Raw genomic sequence first — 27,783 nt, 5'->3', positions numbered from 1 at the left:
CAATTTCGGTACAATTAAATGCATTCGTTCTGCTATCTATTGCGTTAACCTTTAGGAGCTATTGAACAATTCTGATTCAAAAGAATTAAATAAACTACTGGAAGTAATTTATTAGAGTTTGATTGTATAGGCAGTACTCAGGCTTAGTGATGGGCAGTGGGAATATTTCCGGTGGGAAGGAATTTTAAAAATGGGAATACTCCCGGGTTTTTTCCTTGGCCTATAAATTCCCGGGAAGGAATTTATTTCCATTTATTTACTTCATCTTCCAAATTATAAGAACCATATGACTAATTACATTATTTTAATATATTATGATTTACTTCTAGGTTTTAACGAATTTGGAGGTTAAAAATATAAAATTCTTTGACTACTTTATATAACTAATAATCAGTAGCGGCTCGTAGTCTGTAAAGCACCGATTGCAATGTTGCAATATCAAAGGTATGTTTGTACGCGCAAGTATTTTCCTGCCCCAGCATTCTTGAGTCTTACCCAAAAAAATATTCAGGAAATATGAAGAGGAAAGTCTTTTAAGCTCTATTTGTATATTATTGTTTAAATTATTTCTCTAATATTGATTTACTATATAAGCTATTTTCTTTTTTCAAACAACCACTATCAATGTACGTTTATACACTATTTATATACAAAACCTCTACACTCATGTTATTGAACAAGAGATAAATCGAATATATAGTATGTGCTATAAGCCATGAATGATGGCGTTAATCCGAAAAGAAGAAAAAAAAGCAAGAAAATTGCATCCACGCAGTTAAACAAAATTATTTAATTATATAAACTATGCATTATTTTAAAATGGAAGGTCTTTCTCGATCTTTTGGGATTCAAATTTTTCTATGACTTTATTGAAATCTGAAATGCTGCTCGCCTAGTTTCTCTGAATAGAAAGCATCGCTACCCCAAATATTTTCCGCTTTATTTTCTTTAGGGTCCAGAAACACCTCTCCTTCGACAATATGCATTTTGTTAGCATTTCTTTGTATAAATATACGGTACGAAAAGTCCATTTTTAGAAACCACGTATTTGTGTCTATAAAGAAGCATGAAATCTAAGATGTTTTCCTTCGAAAATGAAAAAAAATAGTTTAACATTCCAGCAAATTAGGTTAAAGAAGACAGATGAGCATTGGAAGTGAATGATTTGATATTAATGTATACTCTCCGTCGGAAATCGAACACGGAATCATGTGCACAAAAGATACAGAGCTAGGAATTAGTCCAGTAGTAGACATGTTCTTCTTCGAGACTCGATCGACACACTCCCCCCCAGAATAGGATTTTTTAAAAAAATAAAACTCATCCCAAGAATTTTCACCTTTGTATTATAAATGCTAAATAAAACGTATTGACTTCGGACGACCGCCCCCCAAACTTTCAGCCTGGATCCGTGACTGCTACCACCAGACATATTTGTTCTTTGCGAGTTTATGTTTTGTGAATAACTTCTTGTTTTTGTTTGTTTGTAGAAGTCACATAAGTGACACATAAGAACGTTGCCACTGTCTTGAAAAAGAATTATCGGCAATTTACAAAGGTAATTAAACGAGTAAAATGTAAGGATTTGATTAGTGGAAAGATGAGAAAAAGGAATAAGATGAGTACAAAGGTATATGACATGGAGAAAGTAATATGTATGAGAAAGTAAAAAATACGTGAAAAAAGTAAAGTCACAATCGGGAAAAAGTCAAATCAGGAGAGAAGTATGACACAATAGGGTAATGATCAAAATCGGGAGAGAAGTTCGAACAGCTAAAGAGGGCTGAAGGCCAAGATGGACAGGGCAAAAGATAGAGAAAAGTGGGAGTGTAAAATGAATGGAAAAAGTGTGGAAAAAAGAAGGGAATGTATGAACGTGTAAAGGCAAAAAAGAGTGTAAGTGTAATGTATATGTATAGAAAGGCCCACTCAACTCTCGTCCTCACAGAGCACACAAAACACGACGCACTCGCCGTAACGGCCACTGACGAACCGCGAATAACTTCTTACTTCCAAGAGTCTGTATCTCCCTCACCCTATCAATTGAGTCAAGCGCTGCTAAGCGGAGGAATTCGTAACTATTACAGAAGCTGACCAGTTGCGGAAGACTTGCAATCGCAAGAGAGCAATACGGGAAGATAGGAGAGATGCAAGAATAAATCCACTTCAACATGTTAAGAGATAGGAGCTCGCCGCCATATGCTCAATGTTACTGCTTCCAGTGGCAACGTTCGCTGCCACTGGAAATGTAAATCTCTCTCTTTCTTTCCGTTTCTTAATTGACTTTTTTTTTCAAAAATGCATCAATACTGTTTTGCGCTAAGAGCAGAGGTTTATTTTTCACTGATACACTACTTTAATACTTAAAAATATTTTTAGTATAAAAAAAATATCCGATTGCACAACCATGCAACCTACAGTACCAGCCGCCGCTGCTAATAATATGATTTTTTAAGTTCCATTTCCATTTGCACTAAAAAGTAGAGTAATTGGTTAGTATTGGTGGCCAAAACTAGCTAAAAGTAGGATGACATACGGAAGAAATGAGTTGAAAGTGGCGTTCAAGTAGTCAAGAAAGTATCGAACACATTTCTTTTAGGGCAGTAGGAGATTTGTAAAAACCGTAAAGGTAAGTCGAAGCGATTTATGTGAGAAAAGAAAGTGAATTGTTGGTAACGAAGATAGAAAACAACGTGCCTTGCGGGGCTCTAATCCGCCTTCACTCGCTATCGCTTGCTCGGCAATGCTCTCTAAATTTAATGTTAGTAACATGATTTAACTTATGAAACCATAAAACAACAACATTGGAATAGAATATCGCAAAAAAGTAGGTGCAAAATTTGACCCGTCAAAGCTAAACAATCGCGAAAAGTAGCAAAGTACTAATTTACAAATGATGGAAAGAAACCATTTTGTAAAGTAAGGCAGAATTATATAGAAATAAAAATGAAGTACTATTAATAAACCCTAGACCGGCGTTTTTAATAGACGTCAGTTTGTCTCCTCTCTCTGACTCGAATCTCTGAAGAGGTACTCGAACTTCTTTTACATGTGAATTAACGTATGGAATTTCGAGAAATGGGCAGGAAGAAAAGTCTTGTGTGGCAATGTTACATGCAAAATTATAAAGACATGCAAATAATGTGAACATACATATTTATGCGCAAATGTTGACAAAATGGTGGGACATCTGTGTTCTGGCACATATCCAACCTAATTTGTTTATAACATTGAAGAATTCAATAAGTTTATAATTTCAGTAATCGAAGTCTACAAAATCCACCAACATGTAAATTTAAACTGTTTAGCGGTTTTAAAGTATGTGAACTTACTATAACATTTTTGAAACTTATTTACTTTTATAGAACATATTGTAAATAAATATCAATTTTGCGTACTCTCTTAATATAATAAAATGTTAATAAAATAACATAACATCGTTCAGTTTATACACTCTAAAGACTTCCCTGGTGACAACAGAAATAACATACTGTGATATAAAAACGAATTTAACATTGAAATCATAATATAGTAATAGAGTGCAATTTTCTTTGTGATTGTACATAAATTTCCGGAAAATTCCCATTTTGGGGAATCTTCTCGAGAATATTCCCGAAAAATATCTTCCCGGGAATTTAACCATCTCTAAGCCCGATTGAAGTTGCGGGGGGGCATGCAACCATATTATATTTCATCACCTTATTATAGTTCATTTGCCAGTCTACCATGAACATTTTAGTGGGGCAGCCAAAATGTAGGGGGCCCTCTAGACCCCCCTGAATAGGGCCTGGAGACAACTGTAATAATATAGCCACTGTTATAAAAAATACGAACTTAACTTTGAAACCATAATATAGTAATGAAATGCAATTTTATTTAAAATTGTACATAAATTCCCGGAAAAATTCCCATTTTGGGAATCTTCCCAGGGAATACCCTAACAGCATTGAAAGTTGAAATAATATTTTTTGAATATTGTGAAACACCGCACATATTGAATTGCTAATATTTATAGAATGTTGAAAATCGGCCTATTTTTGACCGCCCATTGATTGTTTATTGAATATTGAAATTATGATATTTTGAATATTCCATGAATATGTATTAACCCAAAAATCAATTTTGTTCACAAGTTGAATAAATATTCATAGAATATTGAAATTATGTTATCATGAATATTCTATGAATATTTAATCACCCAAGAAAAAAATCTGTTCACAAGTTAAATAAATATTTATATAATACTGAAATTATGTTACTATGAAATGTTCTATGAATATTTATTAAGCCAAAAGAAATATTGTTCACTAGTTTAATAAATATTCACGTAATATTTTTGATTAATTGAATAAATATTTGAAAATATTTATTTTGCACTACTTTTGACTGTTCATTGAATATTCATTGTATGTTGAAATTATATCACTATGAAATATTTTATGAATATTTATTAAGCCAAAAGAAATATTGTTCACAAACCTAATAAATATTCATGTAATATTATTGATAAACTGAAGAAATATTTGCAAATATTTATTTGTCATTATTTTTGACAGTTCATTGAATATTTACTGAATGTTGAAACTACATCACTATGAAGTATTTATTAAGGGAAAAAGAAATATTTTTCACAAGTTTAATAAATATTCATGTAATATTTTTGATAAATTGAAGAAATATTTGCAAATATTTATTTGTCATTATTTTTGACCGTTCATTAAATATTCATTAAATGTTGAAATTATATCATTATGAAATATTCTATGAATATTTATTAAGCGAAAAAGAAATATTTTTCAAAAGTTTAATAAATATTCATGTAATATTTCTGATAAATTGAAGAAATACTTGCATATATTATTTTTTTAATATTTTTGACTGTTCATTAAATATTCATTAAATGTTGAAATTATATCATTATGAAATATTCTATGAATATTTATTAAGCCAAAAAGAAATATTGTACATAATTTTATTAAATATTCATGTAATATAATTGAAAAAAAATATTTGCAAATATTTATTTTCATTCTTTTGAGCGCTTATTAAATATTCACTGAATGTTGAAATTTTATTAGTATTAAATACTCTGTGAATATTTTTTAAGCGTAAAAAATATAGTATCCAAAAGACAAATAATTGTTTTATATAATATTGCTGACTGAAGTGTCTTATGGATATTTATTGCATAAAAATATATAGTTTACAAATTTACAAGTAAGAAAAACTTTCATCAGCATCCCTCTGATTGTATATTCCTATAATCTCTCATTTCAGAAACAATGTGTTTAACAATAAGTTTAGTAAAGTAAATATTTAGCTCCACAGAGCATTTGAATCACATTTTTCACATCACTAACACATGCACTTAATCATTATTAATTATTCTTCTCGATTTTTCTGTTCATATGTTAATTTCAAAATGTTTGTTCGTACGTATAAAATCACTTTAATCATTAACAGGATTTTCTTCATTAGCAGGTTGTGCCTCTGCTGTTTCTTTCTCCGTTAGCCTAAATACAAAATTAGAAGAAAATTAAATTCATTAAATAAACTTTATTATGCTGAAACTAAGCTGTAAAAAAACGTACTTATTTTTTCCTATTCCAACATTTGGGATGTCATTATATCCTATCTCAATATAATTAGTATCGTCAGAGTCTAAAGGTTTGCTTTTGTACTCATATTTTTTTCTTAAAGGCAATAACACAATGTATAGGGAAGGGGCAATAAGACAATATGATCCGAAATCGTTTCACAAGAATGACTGTGCATATACACTATATACAAGCAAATTGTACACAACAGTCAAATAAGAATACGATTATATTCCGTTCTTCATAACCTTCGTGCACAAAGACGTAAAGAAAAGTCCTGTGTTATGATCCTTTTCATATAAATTCCGAAAGGAATTAAATCTTCAAATTCCGGATTTATGGAAACTTATCTTATTGTTCATAAATAGTGACGTTAGAAATACATTTTAACGAAAAAGATTGATGTCACACTTTGTGTTGAACAATTATAGGGAACGTCTGAAAATATAATTTTATTTATCTTGAAGTGCTTTAGGTTTTGAGAAAACAAAAGGATAAAGTCTTTCAAAACATCTCCACAAGTTTCAGGGAAACGCACGGAAGAGCTAAAATCATTCGGCTGACAGGTAATCTAACCTACTGCTGCATTGATTAGTATTGCTGATTTGTTCGTTGATCAGTGAGTTTGCGGGTTTGGTTTCATCCGTCTCTCAGCTGAATCAACTACTCCGCTGCGGTGAAACGGACGTAATCATCATATGGAATTTCCGTTTAAGAAAATTCCTTACCGATAGTACGACAAGCCGGTAATTTACAATCTCCTTCACAACGTTCAGTTAACACCACAAAATCTGTGTATTAGCCTGGAACAGAAGCTGGGATTCCGAACACTAGCAATACAGAAAATGGGAGGCTACAACAATGTTAATAGTACGTGAAAATAATTTTTCCACACATATATTGTGTTGCGGTTTAGTAAATGTCTCTGCACATTTTCAATTATTAATCTATAACACTCATCTCTTGTCTTGAAATTTATGGAATATTCAATTTTCAAGTAAACGGCGCCAGCACTTAACAATATTTTTTACTAGAAAAATCTTTTGCCAAAACCTATCAAATCCGTAACATATCCATACGTTCTTATTTGTATAAACAAATAGTAATGAATGGGACCTTCGTTTGTACCCAGTTCGCACTAGTGAACTGTGTGGTGGACAAAGACCATGTGCGAGGGTTATCTCGGTTTTCTCTCGTTGCCTCCCATCTTTCATTCCTCCATTTCGTTCTTTATCACCGTCTCCCTAAACCTAGTTCTATACATAAACACCTCTATGACGACTTCATTTTCGCAGTTTCAACTTGTCAGCTTCTCGTCTATGTTTGTAAACAAGAAGAGTACAAATAAATTCATTATGTAGAGGCAGCAAGGCTCAGTGGTAGAGCGTTCACCTCTAGTGTGCAGGGTCCCTGGTTTGATCAAATCTCACGCCAAGTGAGATTTGTGGTGGACAAACACCGTATGCGTGTTTTTTTCTCGGGGTTCTCCCGTTCTCTCCCACTTTCTTCATTCATTTCTCACCATCACCGTCTTCAGTATTCGGCGCATATCTGTGGTACGTTAAACACTACTTATTGGAATGATGCTTGAACTGAGAATCGTACGACCGGGTCCACATCTCGTCAAGATGAAGGAACTTCGTGAATATTGTTTCCGGAATGTTCCCGAGATTCTGAATACAATATATTTCTCCGCCAGAACCATGAACAGAACAGGCGCAGCTACATGGATACTTTGAAATCCACATTGCTGGTAACGAGTTGTTTAGAACACTCGCGACTACAGAAGTGTACGTTTTGTTTTAGTAGTCATTGAATTGTTCTATTAAATGTCTCACCATGTAACTACCTATAATCAAATTTTTCCCCTCTCCCCTCTGCATACTAATTTAGGCAACAAAATATATACTTACATGCTGTTTTTCCTTCCGCTTTGTTCTCCTCGAAAAGGAGCTTGAGATAACCACCTTCCAACTACATCAATTATAAATGCCTCCGTCACCCCATCTATCCTCTTTTCCATGACAAAAGCTGTTCAGTGAACAAAATAAAATTTAAATTTAGAACCTCAAAAAAATACATTTTTTTTGAAAATTAATGAACTAAAAGTAACACACTTACTAGTTTAAACACAAATACCACTAAAGGGAAGAAGACACCCGCTTTGTCTAATGCAAATCACGCTTACCTTCTGTTCGCGTGGTCCTGGGTTCGATTCCCGGTGGGGGTACAGTTGAACGAAAAAAAAGTGGTTAGGATTCCACTACAATCAGTAGGTCCCAGTCTCCTTAACCACCAAGGCATAACCAAGGAACGTTAAACTACAGAAAAAAACTAAAACAAAGAATATAAATTAAAATACATATTAGGAACTACGAAGATATTCTAGTGAAAGGCTTGTATATGTAAAAGACAAATACATCAATATTAAATATGAATTAATTTGATATAAATTTTATATTTGTGAAATGGACATAATATACGTTTGATGCCTTTTCCTACATAGTTGTTGTTAACATTTTACAAGTAAAATAAATTTATTATTGCTGCAGTACAGTTTTTCATACTTTCTTACATGGTTGCTACAAGTAAAAAAAAAATTAAATTTGGAGCAGTAATTTAACTAGTACAGCTTTTTGCAATGATTTTGTTTATAATTACCACGTTTCGTGACATTCTAAACTAGAGATGATAATTGACAGAGGGTATTTTTTTATTCGAATCATTAAAATATTCAGGTAGAGTATCGATGCAGTGCTTGACCATAGGCGTAACTAGAGGGGGCTAGGGTGACCTGGCCATCCTCAAACCAAAGATGACCCTCTGATTCTTTTTACTGGACGAGAATAATGTAATAAATTCACCTAAATTTACGCATTACCATTTTAGTGGTGTTTGCATTTGACCCACTTAGTGACTATATTTCGTCCATCCATCGATTTTTTAAAAATATGATCTAATGCCTGGATGTAACAAAATCCCTGAACCCCTGTGATAGTGGGTAATATAGAAACCTCTCAACTTGCGCTATACGTTTCTGTAATTGAATAGCTTCATTAATGTAAACTATTTTTGTACAGTTTCAAGTAATTAACATTATTGACGTACTAAGTTGTTCTTTATATATATGAAAAGCCAGTATTATGGAATATTAATGTTTGAATAGTTAAGATTCTCAGAGCAAACTCCTATGTTAAGGTATTGTAAAAAACAACAGAAAGAAGAAGCGGTATCCTTAAAGTTCTAATCTTAAGCGATTGTTGAACTTCTACGTACAAGGACAACCATATATTACCCACTCCAAAGTGACTATTCGACATCTTCCGTTACTTTTATTTTAATCGTTGCTATTCAACCCTGATATGCTTCTTTCCAAACAATGTTATTGGTTCCGTTTCTTTCTCTACTTTCCACATTAAAATTAGTTCTGGCGAGGGTGTGAACCCTCGATGAGGATAAATCGTTACATTTGCAGAGCGAGCGTGGAAATACTGACAAGAACAAAATTTTAACTCGTGTTATTGTATTTAATCCAGAGGTATGAGTAGCAAAGAGAAAAACGTGAAAGTTATTGAGGGTGTGAAACTTAATCCACAAAATTTTCTGTTAAATTATAATCACTGTATGGGTATTTAAAAAAGCTCGAGTACTTTGCTAAGGGGCCGCAGTGGCTAAGTGGTAGAGCATTTGCCTCCAGTACGTGGACCCTGGTTCGATCCCAGCTCGCGCCAAGTGAGCCTTGTAATTAATAAACAAACACCCCGTGCGTAGGTTTTCTTAACGTTCTACCGTTTCCTCTCACTTTCTTCATTCCACGAGTTCCTTCAATTTTCATTATCATCATCACGATCACACTTAGCCTTGGTGCATAAACCTGGGACGCTAAATTAGATCCATTCTTGCCCATGATTTTTGGATTCGAAATTTAGAAAATATTATACCTTATAGCCTACATAAAGTAATTGAACCAAGTTTTATTCATCCGGTAACCATTAACTTGAACTCAGCATTATACGAATGTCCTTTTGCAGCCATATCTTGGAAAACGTAACCTGATGTGTAAAAAAAATGCACAATGAGCACCACAACAAGTCCGCACAGAAACACCAAAAGCACTTATTATTAACTACTTTACTAGTATCTTGTTACGTGTTGGGCTAACAATGAGCACAAAGGCAAGAAGCTAGAAACTTGAAAGACATGTTGCGCGAAAACAACAAAGTGGAAAATGCAAGGAAAAAGACACTATTGTGTGACACGACTACCTTTTGGATCCAAAAGTTCCGAAAAAAAGTGCGACTTATACGTGAGAAAGTACAGTATTTCATTTAATTCTGAGTATTTGCTGGTGTTGTGTTTGCTACTAAAATTAAAGATCCAGAGATCCAACTACTGACCATGATTTCTTTATGGAATCTTTACGGATTCTATTTTATTATTATTATTATTATTATTATTATTATTATTATTATTATTATTATTATTATTATTATTAATAATAATAATAATAATAATAATAATAATAATAATAATAATAATATTGTGAGCGTGGACGTGAGGGCAGGGGAAGCGGAACTTAAGGTTTTATAAAAGCATTATATGAAGGCCTTCCTAAAATGTTCTTCCAATTTTCAGAAGTAAGGAGCCATGCCCCCCCATCCGGGAAAAACATTCTGGTTTACGCCACTTGACACATTTCTGGCTAACTGATCTCTCATCTGTTGTAAATGTACTTTGAAACTTATGAGACATCTATAAAATTGATGTTCTCAGAAGCCTGGGTCTTCTTTTAAACGACTAAGATTTGTATTTTTATGTGCAATGTAATTCCACAAGTTATATTACAAATATATTTGTCACCGACTGCTGGTCCATTGAAGAAGTATAACAGCAGTCCTATCCCTTTATGCAGACGATGCTTAATATCATAGTAAACGAGAACACAAATGAGGATGTTGAAGGTAATGCAAATGAAATCCTTCATAAACTATCGCAGTGGATTAAAGAAAATAAGCTTAAATTAAACATTGAAAAGACACAAGCAATCAATTTTCATCATATCCGCAACGCAGCAAACATACGCAGCCTGTTAATATTTCAATTGAAAATAACGGAATAGACTATGTGAACTCCACTAAGTTCTTAGGAATTTGGATAGATAAAAATCTCTCCTGGGATGTACAAATAACTAAACTTGGTAAAAAATTAAATCAAATTTATTTCGCAATTAAAGTACTCAAAAATGTTTTAAAAGAGTCTACTTTAAAAACGATTTACTTTGGATTATTCCAGTCAAATTTAACATATGGCATTATATTTTGGGGAAATACACACAAAGCCAAGGTAATTTTTACAATACAGAAACGAATAATAAGAATGATGGCGGCTGCTAAACCAAAAGATCACTGCAAACCAATATTTAAAAAATTTCGTATACTCCCAGTACCTTGTTTGTGCATTTTAAATCTACTGATATTTGTAAAGAGACATTTAGAAGGTGTTCTTACGCGGGTAGAAGAAAAACATGATCAAGATACAAGAAACAAACAAAACTTTTCCATTGTAGAACACAGAACCGTATTATATGAAAAAGGGTGTAAATACGCGGGTATCATGCTGTACAATAAACTTCCCAAAGATATTAAGACTCAAAAATCTCTTGCTAAATTTAAAAAAGAACTACAGAAATATTTACTAAAACATTGCTTTTACTCGATAGAGGAATACATGAATTGCTAACAAAAAAAAAAAAAAAAACATTATCTATAGAAACCACTGTCGTTGCTTGCTTTAGCATTTCATATGTGTTCAAGGATTTCTTTATTTTTATTTTTAATAATATCATGCAAAATGTAATGGATAAGATGTGAGGTGTAATGTTTAATTATTAACCTAGTGTGTGTAATTTTCATTATTATTGTTCTTTTTACTTTTGTGTTTATATATAAATGACGTGTCCACTTCATATGCATTGCAATACAGTGCTAAATGTATGAAAAAAGGACGAAATAAATACAATACAATACAATACAACAAAATGCCTTCGCAAATTAAATGGAATGAGAAAAATGAAGTTAGATTGCATTCTCTAAAACTGTGTTTTTCGTAAAGTAAAAGCAAAAGTAATTAATACTTACAAATTAAAAGTTTACTCAGATTGGGATAAGTCCTCGTGAGATATTTCTTTCCTTTCCTTCCGACCCAACTGAAATTAGAAGCTGTGAGGAGTCTGGTCTGTGAGGAGTTATCGACATATCCCTCGGATAATGTTTGGAGCCTTATTTCTTCCTATTTCCATTAACTTCTGTCTCTGTAGGAAACAGAATGAAGCTTTTGAAATAGAACTTACTACTACTAATCAGTTAACATTTAACAATATGCAAATATTAGCAACTAACGAAGTATCTATCTGTCAGTATTCACTTAGGCGCGCTATACACCACGAGATCAATCCTAGAAAATGTCTTAGGATTTATCTTCGGAAAAATGTTATGACATATCTTGTAGGAAATCCTACCCTTTTTGTGCCATACACGTGAAGAGTTTTCTTGTCTGACCGAATGACGTGTATCAACATTGTGAAATAGTTCTATTTAATAAAAGTACAAAATTGAAGAATTACTATGGTAACCATACTGCACATCTCACTGATATTAATAACAGACGTTATATTGTTAAATTGGATACCTCTAAAAAAGAACATAAATGTCAGAAGGGTGCTGTATACTTTTGGTGCACCACATGTTAGAAGATTTACAAAAAAAATAATAATAATAATAATAATACTTTGCATGAAAAGATATATTTATAAGGATCAAATTTCTGCAAACAACAGAATTAAATACAAAGTAATACAGCTGTATTTTATGTTTACAATTGTAGGGTTACTAGTGTAAAATTGTTATAAATGTTTTAACGACCGATAAAATAGGTGAGAGACAATGTTTAGCAGAGAGGGTCCAGCTAATTTTTCTAAGAAATGTTATAATTTCGGTAGTTTCTATTTACATTAGTTTAGTTTAGGCTGGTTCAGGTTAGTTACGGTTATGTTACGTTAGATTATATTAGTGTATGGCTCCAGCTAATTTTCAAAATGTGATAGAATTTCGCTTGCTTCTATTAATATTAGGTTAGTTTAAGTTAGTTAATTTCATTAGGTTAGATTTGGTTAGGTCCAAGTACTTGTATCTTCCATTTCTACTGTCAATTTTATGTTTTGCCTACTTTTGGACCCTTCTGCGAAACATTTACCTAAGTGAATGCATATGAAAGATGACCGGTGATACTATTTTCCACCACCGGTTTATTTCTGTATAGTTTACAGAAGCTATAGTTTATGTTTACAAGTGCAGCGCTACCACCACGATACCATGAAATTACTATTCAAACTCGTATCGTTGCCGAAACCCACTTGTTTTCACTATATTAATTAACGCGCCTGCTTCCTTCTCTTGCACCCTCTGACTGACGCTGGGGCCCCGGCTTCGCCCTGCTCTGACTGTTAGATAGCATTCGTACTTTCCAGAGGCCACCTAGCATAACTTGGTTAGCGTTTTTTGCATTATAGTTTTTATGCTATATATCCGCACCCTGTATTTGTAGGTAAATCGTAAAAGAATTGTAGTTTATCATCAATTGCTTTTGATGGGTCTCTTGAGGGATTTTATTTATGCTATGTGAATAATTTTCATGTCGGTCAACGTAAATCATTTAGGAAACAGTGATAAATTATAATTTTTCAACAATTATTTCGAGTGGTACACCTAAAGTTAACCTGTACGATTAGGCGATTCCTCATCAGTTGTGTTTTCACTTGTTTTGTTTTCACTTTCTCTTACCTGATGTCGCTTAAATCGAAATCTTACGAATTTCCTTTCCGAAATAGAGCGTGCTCTAAACAAGAGAAATCTCATAGGATCGTCCAGAACACAATAAATGACATGCGATCTGATGCCATACACGTTGAGATTTTGACTCTAGGACAAATCGTAAGAGATTTCCTAGGATCTATCCTACAGTGTATAGCACGCCTTAAGCTTCGTTCCTAAACATAGCTTACGTTGTCCTTCGTCGAATAGCTATATAGCAGCAAACAGCAGGTCACAAAAATTGGGGATAGGAAAAGTTAGTGGTGCAAAATGACTATGTTTACTCAAGGTCTATCTATATTTTCCTATAGTAAAGGTCCCTATGTTAAGGGGCCACACGATATTTTGAGGCCAGTATCCCTAGCCCCTTAGATTGTGGGCTTGCTACATATTTTGTAACAGTGTGAAATATAGAATACAACATCCAAACAAGACTCAAGGCAATGTAATAACTACTATCACTGATGACATTTCAACTTTTAAGGATCCCTCTTAAAAAAAGTCACTTTCTGCTTCAAAAACATTATTTTCACCTCATCTTCAGTTCTCACAGATGGCAAAAATTTACTTTGGTTCGCACAGTGACTTCAACACCTAGTTCTTCGGCTGTCAAGGGTATTTTTTGTTTTATTTTATTATTTTTGTCTAAATTGTGATAAAGGTAGAAATCAACGACCTCTGGAGGGCTGCTAACCTCTTTCGGTCGCTCAGCTATATTTGGTGACATAAATAACGAGTTCTTACATGTGCAACCTAAAGTAAAGAGTTGTATATCAATTTTTCCAGTAAAATTTATGAGTGATTTGGGGTAGTAACATTTAACCTTACTGCAGTAAAATTTATAATCTTGCAAAAACAAAATTGATAACTCATGATATTGTTGATCGGAAGAAAGCGGTGGTATCATTTGCACACAATAAACATGAACACAACTTAAATTTTACTATTTTACTTAATTTTTAAGTTAAAATTCTTTGAACAGAAGAGACCAGGTCGTGTATGATTATCATGGATATCTAAAATTAAACTGGAAATCGAATCCGAAATTACGAAGGTAAGAATGTTAGCCATTTGGCGCCCAACGTAATTTATAATCACTCTCATTGATGCTTACTAAATATACATGTAGAAAATACTCCAAAAAGAGATTTTTCAGTAAGCTTATAGGCGAAGCAGTAGAAATGTTGACACATCGAACTAGTATATTTGCTAAGCTCAACAAGGGTTTTATTCTGTAATTGGTATAAGGAACGCACAGTATTATTATCCTGGCTAGCGTAATCAAGCCCTTGTGAGCGTGTATCCTCCCCCACTCCCATTCCATTTTAATTTTTCCTAGTTATTTCTGTCTCAATTGGAATAAGGCTCCATACACTGTACGTTGACGCAAACTGTGTTATGGTTTTATCTTTTTCAATAAGTTGGCAGTACTGTGAGTGATTACTGGTACTTCTTGTTCATCGCACAAAGGAAGGAGATGCGGTCGTGTCTTTATAAAAAATAGTGCCGTTGAATCTAACTTAATCGAAGAATATTTTTACTATTTTTAATATTTTAACTATTTTATTTTAATGGTGAATACATTTAACGCCTTTCGATATATATATTCCTCGTAAAGAATACTTCTTATAGATATTCTTAAAATATTTTTCTCTCATGACTAGCGCAAACTTACAGACGCTGGAAGAACAAGGCGCGAAGGTGTGCTTGGTGATGATGGCTACATAGACTATCCTGCAAATGTTGCGTGCATCGAAAAATCCAAAAATTCTTTGACCATCGTTGAAAGTGTTGTGGAGTAAGTTGTGTAAAAAGGAATTATGATTGAAACAATTATTTGAACGCGAAATGTTCATGGAATTATTGAACGTATGTGAAAGTAATGCATAATATTCAAAGTAATGAAAGACCACGACTTGTGAACAAAGAATCGATGCAGTTACAAATTTGATTATTTGCAAAGCTATACAGCAGCGACCGAGATGGAGCCCAAAATATGACCATTGAAGAGAAAATATGAATCTATAAGGAATTTCTTAACTGGGAATAATTATATGACCCCCCTTTTCTTCTTTTGAAATCTCCAAAATAGGAGTGTTGTGTGAATTAGTGTTCAGTGAGCAATATGTGCAAAATGATCATGTCTCTTATTACGTAATGAACCGGCTTCGTCGATATATCATATAATTTTGAGTTAATCTTTCGAAATCCTTTTTTTTGTTTTTTATTCTCCTATTAACAAATATATGGGCTTGAATTTGATGTATTGAAATGATGAAAAGAAAGAGTTAAAACACAAAAGCATCGAAAGGTATTAATAAAATTTATATTAATAAAATACAGAAGTAAGTATGTATGTGACATGTATAATATTTTGTGCTTGAGTAAAATCAATTTCGTGTATGTATTTTGTTTTCAGTTGTTTCATCCATGTTTCTCACATCAATCACTACAGGAACGGTAATAAGTTAGCACTTGATATTATAGATATTGAGCGGATGCGAAGTGGGCGTGTCACCGAAGGTGGGTACGCGGGTATGTCAGTTTGGTTCGGACCCATCTTGATTTGCGATCTGGTGCAATTTCTCTCACGAATTCTAACCACTAATACATAAAAAAAACAAATCATTCATTCCGTTCCAACCGCTAGACTCACTATATATGAAATTCTTTAGTGCCCGAACGAAGGAATCGTACCCAGTTGAGTCACCAGAAAGGCGTACCGTACAAGACACGAACCCTACCTGTTATAAATATTGTTTTCCCGAACAGAAACACGATCAAATCGTGTTATAAGAATGTCTTCCCGAACAGGGACAAGCAGGAATCGAACTTCATCGTGTTTTAAAAATGGCGCTCCAAACAGACACAGAACTCCTGCACCTCTAAAGCAAAAGTAGTGATTCATGTTTCGAAACATAAAGGTACAAGGTAAGTTTCTGACTCGTGTTTAGAATTTTTATGTAATTGTGCAAAATGGATGAAAGTAACGTTAAGTTACTCTTGGACGCAATTAAAGCAAATAAAGATGAAATGCAAATTTTACGTGAGTCTTTAGAAAGTAAAATAATTGAGATTAACGAATCTTTGGAAAATAAAATTGTGGAAGTTAGTGAAATAACAAAAAAGCAAATCGACGATAAACTTGAGGTGCAATTTGAAATAATCAGAAAGGAATGCGTAGGTAGATATGAACAAATATCTAAAGAAATAGACAAGAAATGTGAGAAGGTAAATGATAAATGTGAAAAAATATGGGGGAAACTGTTCTGAATTATCAAGACCTTGAGAATATTACGGTCGATTTGGGTAAATGTGAAGAAAAAGCGGACCGAGCATTCGAAAAAATTGAAGCAATAGAGGAGTCAGTAAATAAAATTGAAAGTAATTTACAAAATAAAGAAAAAATGTTAGTGGGATTAAGTAATACGACTGATAAGTTAGAAAGAAACGTCGCAATATTGCACAGTAGGGTCGATACTCTGTCACAGAACACTATCCCTCCCGGTATCGAGGTAATCAGTGTGAATCAAAACATTGCTTTAATAAGCGATATGTTGTCAGGTTTAGAAATAAAAGTAGATGAAACTCAAACGAAGTTAACCTCATTAGCAGAGAGCGCTAGCAGATAGGGGAGTGAACGTAATTGGCGTAAATCAAGTATGTCGGGTGACGATAGGAGTAGCCATAAGTCAAAATACAGCAGTAAGGAAGAAACTAGTAGTTCCAACCAAACAGATTGTAGTTCTTCGACAGCAAGTGAGACAACAAAATTAAAGTAAGAAAATCAGACAGGGGTGACGTAAAAAGAGCTAAACGACGAATATTGCGTCATGGTGACATTGAAATGTTTCCAACGTTTTCAGGTTTAGAAGATGATGAGTCACCAACTTCGTTTTTAAAGCAGTTTAAAAAATGAAATGAAATCTTTAAGTTTTACGTCCCACGGTTATGCCGGTTAGGCTAAAGGAGACGGTGATAATGAGAGATGAGTGAAATTGTGGAATGAAGAAAGTGGGAGGAAACGGGAGAACCCCGAGAAAACCGACGAGCACGGTGTTTGTCCACCACAAAGTTCACTTGGCGGGGGCTGGGAGCGAACCCGGGACCACAAGCACCAGAGGTGAACGCTCTACCACTGAGCCACCGCGCCCCCTAAAGCAGTTTAAAATTGCAGCACACGCTGTAGATGTACCTGAATCGCAGTATTTAGATATACTAGGGTTTGTTTTCACCGGTAACGCTCGCGAATGGTACAAGTCAAAATTAGGTACATTTCGTTCATTTGAACATTTCACTAAAGAATTTAAAGCCCAATTTGCTTCTGAACAAGTTATTGCAAGTAAATTATCTGTGTTGCAATCGCAAGCGTTTAACCCCAAAACTGATGGTACCGTCACCGACTTTGTCCACAAAAGATTCAACAAGATACGTGGTTTGTCATCTGAAATACCGGATACTTTCATTGTGAATACGATTAAACTTATTTCTTACCGACGACAGTTAGCATTGTTCCCAAATTTAGATTTCAATTCATTTTTAACTGCTATACAAAATCTTGAAGCACTGTATTATGACAGCAGAAATATTAATGATAGGAACAATTTTCAGGGTAGAAGTGTACGAGTTAATCAGGTAGATGAAGTGCAAGCCAATTATGAGAAGTTCAATAAAAAGGGAACTTATGGTAATGAAAACCGTAAAAATTCAGGTAGAGGTAAGTTTAATGGACCAAAAAGAAAGGAAAACCCGAACAAGAAAAGGTTTCATTGGAATAAAGGTAAGAATAGTCATGCGGGAAGTAATAATCGCAATGAGAGCCAAGGTAACAATCGTAGTAATTACGAAGATGATCATGAGTATGAAAATTCAAATCAAAACAAAAGAGTGAATTTTGTAAATAGTAAATATGATGAAGGTATGAACCGAGCACAGCCAATGCCCGCATACACTCAACCTGCACCTCAATTTCCATTTTATAGTCCAAGAGTTATGTTTCCACAAAATAAAGATCAGAATTTAAACTAAAAGTGCTCTCCAACGCAGTGCGGTTGGCAGAGTTGGTAATGTAAATGGTAATTTTGGTACTGAAAGTCAAAATGCACTCAAAAATGATTCGCAATGCGAGCTTGTTGTGATTGGAAAGAACGTAGTTAATGTTGTAAGCTGGGACATCGATTCATCTCAAAATAGTGATGAAGAACAAAAATTTAATAGTCAATCTAGGTCAGCTGAGATAAAGGTACAGATTTTAAATCAACCAATAGTAGCCTTGTGTGATTCTGGAGCATCAGTTAGCCTTTTGTCGTTAGAAACACGGAAACGAGTAGCGTCAATCATATCCCACCCTCACTTGCGACCAGCTCCACATATTTTGTTGGTGGATTTTTCAGGTAAGAAAAAGAAACAGGTGCAAGGTGAAACAATATTGTGTATTGAAATAGGGAAAGTTACTTTTGACGTACGTGTGCTAGTTGTCTCTGACTTGAATACTGAATGCTTATTGGGTAGAAATTTGCTTACTCAATCCAAGACAAAGATAGATTTCGGTTATAATTCTATTACGGTTGAAAAAGAAGGGGAAATCGTTAACGTACCTATGCTAGGTGGTCAAGTTGACAATACCAAAGTTACAAAAATCTTGACAAAAGGTAACCTACAAAAAAGGTAAATTTTGTGTCTCAGGTTGGTAATGAAACTAATATGAATGTTATAAGCGAGAGTAATGATGAATCGTAAATTTTATTAGAAATTGGAAATGTGAATATAGAATGTCCCATGGTAAATAATTTGGTAAGTGAAAAGCATAAATTAGAAGAAGAATGGGTTAATCATGTTGTTCTTTCTGACCAAGCTTGCAATAAAATTCGAAATTCTTGTAGTAATAAAAAGGAAATGAAAGTGCTAAATTTAGAAATTACTAATGAAGATAAATTTTTGTTTGATTACTATTCACAACAGATTTCAGAGATCGATTGTGAGATTGAAAAATCTCATTGTAAGTCGTTAGAGTTGCAGTTTGTAATACATTTGATAGTAAAACAGAAAGCGTATTTGTTTCAATTTCAGAAAAACGGGAAAAGGTTATGGAAGCACAAGTGTCTGATTTCGAGAAAGAAAAATTGCTCAAATTGTTGTTGAAACACAGGAAAATTTTTAAAATTATTCCCGGACGTTGTAATAAGTTTGAGTATGAAATTGAGGTAGACACTGACCAACCGTTAGTTAAATGACAATATACGTTACCATATAAATTTAAAGAACATATTGATTCACAAATTGATGAGTGGTTACAATGTGGTGTAACAGAATCTTGTGTATCAATCCATTCACACTCAATTTTCTGCGTGCCAAAGAAAAATACTAGTAAGATGCGAGTAGTAGTGGATTTGACGGTTTTGAACACGCACGTAAAAATAAAACAATTAAAAGTGAACAAAATTGATGATTTGTTGTTAAAGTTTCAGGGTGCAATGTACGTATCAAATATTGATTTAGTAGGAAGTTATACACAAGTTCCTATTTCTGAAAATTGTAGAGATTGCACAGCGTTCTCGTGGAACGGTAAGATGTATATATTTGCATCCATCCCTTTTGGATACGCAAATGGAGGTGTAGGATTAATGGATTGTCTTTTGGTTGTGTTAGGTCATGCATTATTTGATAAATTAGTTACGTACATCGATGATATTTCTGTACCAACTTTTTCTTTTGATGAACAGTTAAAAATTTTAAATTTGTTGTTTACGAAATTAGAAGAAGCTAACATGACTTTAATTTAAAGAAATCCTCTTTTTGTAAAACGAGTTTTCAATTTCTTGGTTTCGTAGTCACACCTGAAGGCGTGAAAAGGATACATCATACGTAGAAAGAATTCGAACATTGCTTCGTCCCAAAAACTTAAAGGAATTTAAGCGCTTGTTAGGTTTGTTTGAGTGGTGTTCTAAATTCGTATATCATTTCTCTCATCTAGCCAATCCGTTGTTTGAACTTTTGATAAATAATAAAATGTGGATTTGGACTGACAAATGTGAGCAAAATTTTGTTAAGTTGTAAGGATCTTTAGCTGAAGAAGTGTTGTTAAATCATCCGTTATTAGATCACGATTTTTGTTTAGTGACAGATAGTTCCTTGGTAGCAGTTGGAAGTATATTATTTCAAGAACTTAATGGTGAAAAACTCATACTCGGTTTTTACAGTAAAACTCTGAATAGTGCACAGCGAAATTTCACTATCACGGAATTAGAGGCGTATGCAATTGTTACAGCAATACGTAAATGGGGACATTTATTAAATGGCCATCACGTGAAAGTTTACACAGACCATAACTGATAAGTGTTCTTGAATAAAATTCTACATTGGAACTCTCGTTTGGCTCGGTGGAGTCTTGAACTACAGGGATTTAATTTAGAAATAAAGCACATTTCGGAGAGTGAGAACGTAGCCAGTGATGCATTGTCAAGAATAGTTTTGGCCCCTCCTAGTGAAATTTTGGACATAAACAATTTAGAAGTCCTCCCATCATTTTTCAGAAACCTCACACCAGGAGAGTTAACCGAAAACCAAAAGGAGCATCCTGAGTACAGTAAAATTATAAAATTTTTAGAGAAACCGAACGATCCTTACAGTAAGATGCAAAATAGAAATGTAGAGAAAATCTACAAATTGGAAAACGGAATTTTGTTGTATAAGAACTTTCATTTCCCCAACAGTTGGAGAATTTGCATCCCACCATCTTTAGTAAATCTGGTAATTGAAGAAATGCATAACAACCGTGGACATTTCGGAAGAGAAAGAACAGTAAGTTTTATCAGTGAAGTTTGTTATTGGAAATCTATGCGGCGAGACGTAATGAACTATATTAATTACTGCCTTGAGTGTAAACGAACTAAAGTTGATACTCGTCCCCCAGCTAGACCTTTAGAAACCATACAGGTGAAAGGCCCTAGGAGACTGATTTCAATTGATATCATCGGACCTCTTGTGCCATCTCCTTCAAAATGTAAATTTATACTCTCAGTCTTGGACGTTTTTACTCGCTACCTTGTTATTTATCCGATCCGGAACGCTACTACGAAGTGTGTGGTTAAATGTTTGGAATCATTGTACTTTGTGCACTTAGGAGTACCTTCAGCTATATTAGCGGACAATGGTAGTTGTTTTATTTCTAAAAACTTCAAACAGAAAATGGAAGAATATGGTGTTAAAATATTTTATTCAACGCCGTACCATCCAGCTTCGAACGCGGTCGAGAGAATCAATCGGGAGACGAACAGATTATTTAGACTATTTTGTAAAGACGATCATGGTTCCTGGGAGAAATTTATACCGCAAGTTGTCGTGTTGTTAAATTATTCTACAGGGTGTCAGAGAAGTCCTTCCCTGATTACAAAAATTGAAAACTCAGGCTGGAAATAAGATAGAAATATGAAACTGGTGCTGAATTGTTTACAAACTATAAAAGTTTTGGTCACATCAGTACACTTCCACATGAGCACCCTTGGTAGCACGTAGCAAATCTAGGCGATATTCAATTTCCATCCATCCAGTTGCACTTTGTAAGCACGAAACAATAAACCTTTGTGTAAAATGTCATGGATAGAGCTTTTTGGCATATGCAATTCACGTGAGGCCCTGCGCACCGATTTCTTAGGACTTCTCAGAAAAGACTGTCGCACAGCCTCCACCGTGTCTGCTGAGGTTCTTGGTCGACCAGACCTCGGAAGGTCAGTAACCGACCCTGTGTTCTTGAACTTCTCATACCAGGCTTTAATGCTCTTGATATCAGGTGGAGTCCTCTCAAATGTTGTCTGGAACTGTCTCTGCACCGTGGTTGGTGATCGTGTCTCATGGTACCACAGGACACACTGTGCCTTCTCTTGGTTGGTTGGCATGACTTCTTGGGCTTCTTACTTACGTACTACAAACCTAAAATAAACAAAATTGAGACTCGGTAAAACAGAACAAACCTAACACAGACACAAACTTTTATAGCTTGTAAACAATTCAACACCAGTTTCATATTTCTATCTTATTTCTAGCCTGAGTTATCAATTTCTGTAATCAGGGAAGGACTTCTCGGACACCCTGTATATCTAGTAGTCTTGGCGCGAGTCCAGCTAGTTTACATTTGAACATTCAGGCTGAAAACCCCATCTTCGAACATTTTGGTATTTTTATAAGTGATACAACTGAAAATGACAATGAAAGTTGGGACAATAAATTGGTAATGGCTAATTTTAAAAGAAAAGAAGTGATTCGAAAGCGAAATGAAAGGCACAACTCACAAGAGGAGAGTAAATACAAAATACAGGTGAATGATTTGTTTTTTCTTTTTTTTTAAAACAGACGAACTTAAGTTCCGCAACAGACAAGAAAATCTCAAAATTCTTTAATGTGTTTAAGGGACCCTATCTTTGTGTCAATAAATCATCAAATTCAGAAAAGGTGTTCGAATTGTTAGATCCTTTAACTGGTAAATCAATTGGATCGCATTCCGTAGATCGACTTAAGGTGTGGAAACATACGAAACAAACTCAAAAGATTTGCATAGATTTAGCTGTAAAACATAGTTCTCAGAAATACCATGATGTAATCTCAACTGAATTTAAAAATTCAGATTTAGAAAGTAGTGTTGAAACTGTTCTTTGCAATGCATTAACCACAATACCTGTATGTTTGTCACAAAGTATTCAGTCAAGAAGTAATAACCAACGAATACACAATATTTTAGAAAAATTGTTGGATGTTGATAAGTATTTGAACTTTCTGTACTGTAAAAATCTATGCTCATGTGATGTATTGGAATTTGCGTTGGTAAATCTACAAAATCCTTATGTGGTGCTGAATGAGCGAGTTGAAGGAGTGTAAAAAAATATAAAAAAATAAATACTGGATTCGATATAAGCAGGCATCTGTGATTAGCTATGCGTCTTCCAGATGGCCATTGATATTTTTTTCAATGTGGTGGAAAAACCAGCAAACATATATGCCAAGTTATGGAGATGAGGTTCCCCTCCCCCTTATATATTGGGTAATTTATTATTTCTTCAAAGCCCGGAGTAAGCAATTTTGGTAAGTCCCATTCTTTATTATTTTGAATTTTTAACCTTGTGTTCTATATTCCGGCCTCATCTCGGGATGAAAAAAAAACAAATAATTCATTGTGGGTAGGTATCTTCGAAATTTAGCCAGGCAGACCCTGTCTAGTGGTCAGAGAGAATCATAACTGAATTATTACATTGTAAAAATTTAGCTGTGGATCTTAAAGGCGCCGATGAATTTTATTAAATCTCGACAAAAACGTATATTAGTCAATATTGTGTGAAAATAAAGTTTTAATATGTAATACGTTTTGAAAAATCATTTACTAATGAGAGAACTCATTTCGTATATTCATGTCACTGTATTATTGCATTATGTTTAAAATTAACAGATAAGTTGATATAGTGTTGTTTAAATGTTGTATTTTAATGTTGTATACACTGTACGTTGACGCAAACTGTGTTATGGTTTTATCTTTTTCAATGATTTGGCAGTACTGTGAGTGGTGACTTGTACTTCTTGTTCATCGCAGAAAGGAAGGAGATGCGGTCGTGACTTTATAAAAAAAAGTGCCGTTGAATCTAACTTAATCGAAGAAAATTTTTACTATTTTTAATATTTTAACTATTTTATTTTAATGGTGAATACATTTAACGCCTTCCGATATATATATTCCTCGTAAAGAATACTTCTTATAGATATTCTTAAAATATTTTTCTCTCATGACTAGCGCAGACTTACAGACGCTGGAAGAACAAGGCGCGAAGGTGTGCTTGGTGATGATGGCTACATAGACTATCCTGCAAATGTTGCGTGCATCGAAAAATCTAAAAATTTTTTGACCATCGTTGAAAGTGTTGTGGAGTAAGTTGTGTAAAAAGGAATTATGATTGAAACAATTATTTGAACGCGAAATGTTCATGAAATTAATGAACGTATGCGAAAGTAACGCATAATATTCAAAATAATGAAAGACCACGACTTGTGAACAAAGAATCGATGCAGTTACAAATTTGATTATTTGCAAAGCTACGCAGCAGCGACCGAGATGGAGCCCAAAATATGACCATTGAAGAGAAAATATGAATCTATAAGGAATTTCTTAACTGGGAATAATTATATGAACCCCCCTTTTCTTCTTTTGAAATCTCCAAAATGGAAGTGTTGTGTGAATTAGTGTTCAGTGAGCAATATGTGCAAAATGATCATGTCTCTTATTACGTAATGAGCCGGCTTCGTCGATATATCATATAATTTTGAGTTAATCTTTCGAAATCCTTTTTTTGTTTTTTATTCTCCTATTAACAAATATATGGGCTTGAATTTGATGTGTTGAAATGATGAAAACAAAGATTTAAAACACAAAAGCATCGAAAGGTATTAATAAAATTTATATTAATAAAATACAGAAGTAGGTATGTATGTGACTTGTATAATATTTTCTGCTTGAGTAAAATCAATTTCGTGTATGTATTTTGTTTTCAGTTGTTTCATCCATGTTTCTCACATCAATCACTACAGGAACGGTAAAAATTTAGCACTTGATATTATAGACATTGAGCGAATGCGAAGTGGGCGTGTCACCGAAGGTATGTCAGTCTGGTTCGGACCCATCTTGATTTGCGATCTGGTGCAATTCCTCTCACGAATTCTAACCACTAATACATAAAAAAAAAACAAATCATTCATTCCGTTCCAACCGCTAGACCGACTATATATGAAATTCTTTAGTGCCCGAACGAAGGAATCGTACCCAGTTGGGTCACCAGAAAGGCGTACCGTACAAGACACGAACCCTACCTGTTATAAATATTGTTTTCCCGAAAGAAACACGATTCAATCGTGTTATACCCTGTACATTTTTCTCACAGATCGAATAGCGTTTAAGAGTAAGAAGGTATTTCTATATTATTTTTCAATGCAAATCTTATTCATTTCTGCAATTAGATGAAGAGAAAGCACTCCCATGAAAAAAAGTATAAAACTAATATGAACGCCATTAGTTATTGTTGAAATCTTATTTAGTTTAACCATCGGTGATCATCATTAGAGTATCTCATATCGACCTATAGTTTAACACATAATGGATTAAGGTACATGCATTGGTGCCGGTAATCCAACACAAATCTCTCTCATAAGTGAGAACTAACCATTTAGGCCACAAATACACGCAGGTGTTTGGTCGAGTGACGAATTCTCCCGTTTTAGTATATGTTCTTATGAGTATTTGAATTCTTTCAACTGTACTAATTTTCGTAAATCAAAGAACCATTAAACGTATGAATTACCATAATCTTCGTCAAATTCGAATCTTCGGCCAACTCCGCTTCCAAATCATTCATATCCTCAACACTGTCGAGTGGCAGCTTATTGAACGATTGTGAGACCTTTAAGGAGCAAACACTATTTTCTTTGGATTGTGTTTCCTGTGCTCCATTTTGGAAAACCTCTTGCAGCATAACTGTCAAGTTAATTAACACTTTATTTCATTCTTTCTGATTCTCCAGAAGCTTTTGTCGTAAATCTACAAAAATAAAATTAGAATAGGGTTACAATGAAAAAGCAATAAATGTATACCCCAAATATTGTACGTTAAAATATGTAACTATTTTGTCACGTTTTTATCCCCCTTTTGCCAAAACCATCAACATTGGGACACCTAAATATATATAAAATATAATTATGAAGAAAACTAATGGCAGTCAACCCCTCTCGTTGTGTCTCTCCTAGATCTGCCACATTTCCCACACCTTTCCACCCTAAAAGTAAAGAGGTGTCGAAGCCAACGGATGCAACCGGCTGAAAGTGACTATTGCCAAAGGATTGGGCTGCCATCGGTAAATAATTCCCCCTCCTCCTCCTCCTTAGTAGGATTATGAATATTGAAACATAGCGTCTAGCTTTTCTACTCATTCTTTCATCGCTCGCTCACTGTCCCAGGGAGGGATCGAAATGTTCTTATTTATGTTTTGTAATTTGTGATATTTAAAGCTTTTTAATTTTTTTTTTTCGTAAAATATAGTTCAGGAGTGCGGACAATGAAACTTCACAGCTAATTTAACTTAACCTCCTCAGAGATTACCCTAAGAAGATGCAAATTAGTTTATAATTCTTGTTTATATTGAAATTCTAGAGAGATTAAAGGGCAGGAAAAATGTACCATCCACGGAACTACAAAGAACACACAGAAGCTCTAGAATTAAGAGTTCTATGACACAAGTGCCAGATCTGATAATTGGGACCGTTTTGTCTGTGTCACAGCTTTAGTTCCCTGAAACAAAAAAAAAGTTAGTTAATGTTGGGTTTAGCGTCCCACGCTTATGCCATGTAGGGTAAAGGAGACGTGGACAACTGATTATAGTAGAATCCGAACAACTTTTTTCGTTCAACCCTACCCTCACCAGGAATCGAATCCAGGACCACGCGCACCAAACAAAACGTGACAGCCACTATACCAAGTGGTGGTCGAAAAAAATCATAAGTTCGTTGGGTAAGTGATAAAGCAAAAACATTTTATTGTTAAATGTCAATAAATGTGATAAAGCAACATTTTCTTCTTGTCAAATGTGATAAAACAACATTCTCAACATTGAATTTCTCAGAAAATTTCAGATAAGAACAAGCAGGAGCATAGGCAGGTCGTGGGTGTCCGGATCTTTGAAATCCTGACTTGTCTGCAAATTTAGTCTAATTTTAGGGGTAATTTTACAAATTCTAATATTCTTTAGCCTCAAATGGTATTCGGATCTCCTCGAAAAGCTTTGGATCCCCTCCAGCCCGAAATAAATTCTTGCGTACGTGTCTGACAACAAGGTATCACAACATATCGTTTTTTTTAACTAAGGAGCATGATACGTTTCTTACCGATAACATGATCAAGCTTCCGGGTGAGGTACGTGCAAGGTTGGCACTTCACCTCAGCCTGCTCTCTTCGAGTACTATCTTTTTCTTGACGCCTTGGAGGTATTGGATATTTGATGGGCTCCGAACTGCTGCAGCCCGTATTGTAAAATTCACTGTTTGACTCTGCAGTCTTCTTTGCTTTCTTGGGTGGTGGCGCTTCATACTCGCATATATCTAGAAGTGGCCTCCTTTCGCGATAGCCTTTGCCTCGTTCTTCAGATTCAGAATCTGCCAATAAGTTTGAAGAACTATACCCATATTCATACCTTTTGCACATTTTATCTGCTCTGTTTAGATAGTCTGCAATTTTAAAATTTTAATTAAAGTAGAACATGATGAAATGTTAATGTTGTCGTTCGAGGTCTCCATAA

At 34.2% G+C, this 27,783-nt stretch overlaps 1 long non-coding RNA gene across 1 annotated transcript; it reads right to left on the bottom strand.

Annotated features, from left to right (window-relative positions):
• Positions 1-5,185: 5,185 nt before the first annotated feature.
• Positions 5,186-7,649, bottom strand: LOC145674654 (uncharacterized). Its single transcript, XR_014129010.1, has 2 exons — positions 7,511-7,649; positions 5,186-5,513 (listed from the first exon to the last, which is right to left on the bottom strand). It is a non-coding gene; the product is annotated as an uncharacterized LOC145674654 (long non-coding RNA).
• Between the last annotated feature and the right edge of the window lie 20,134 nt (positions 7,650-27,783).

This window comes from Thermobia domestica, chromosome 17 (genome assembly GCF_964235325.1).
Source record: "Thermobia domestica chromosome 17, izTheDome1.hap1.1, whole genome shotgun sequence".
NCBI classification, from domain to species: Eukaryota; Metazoa; Arthropoda; class Insecta; order Zygentoma; family Lepismatidae; genus Thermobia; species Thermobia domestica.
Note: the sequence above shows the minus strand (reverse complement) of the source record. Positions and strands in the feature narration are given on the sequence as shown.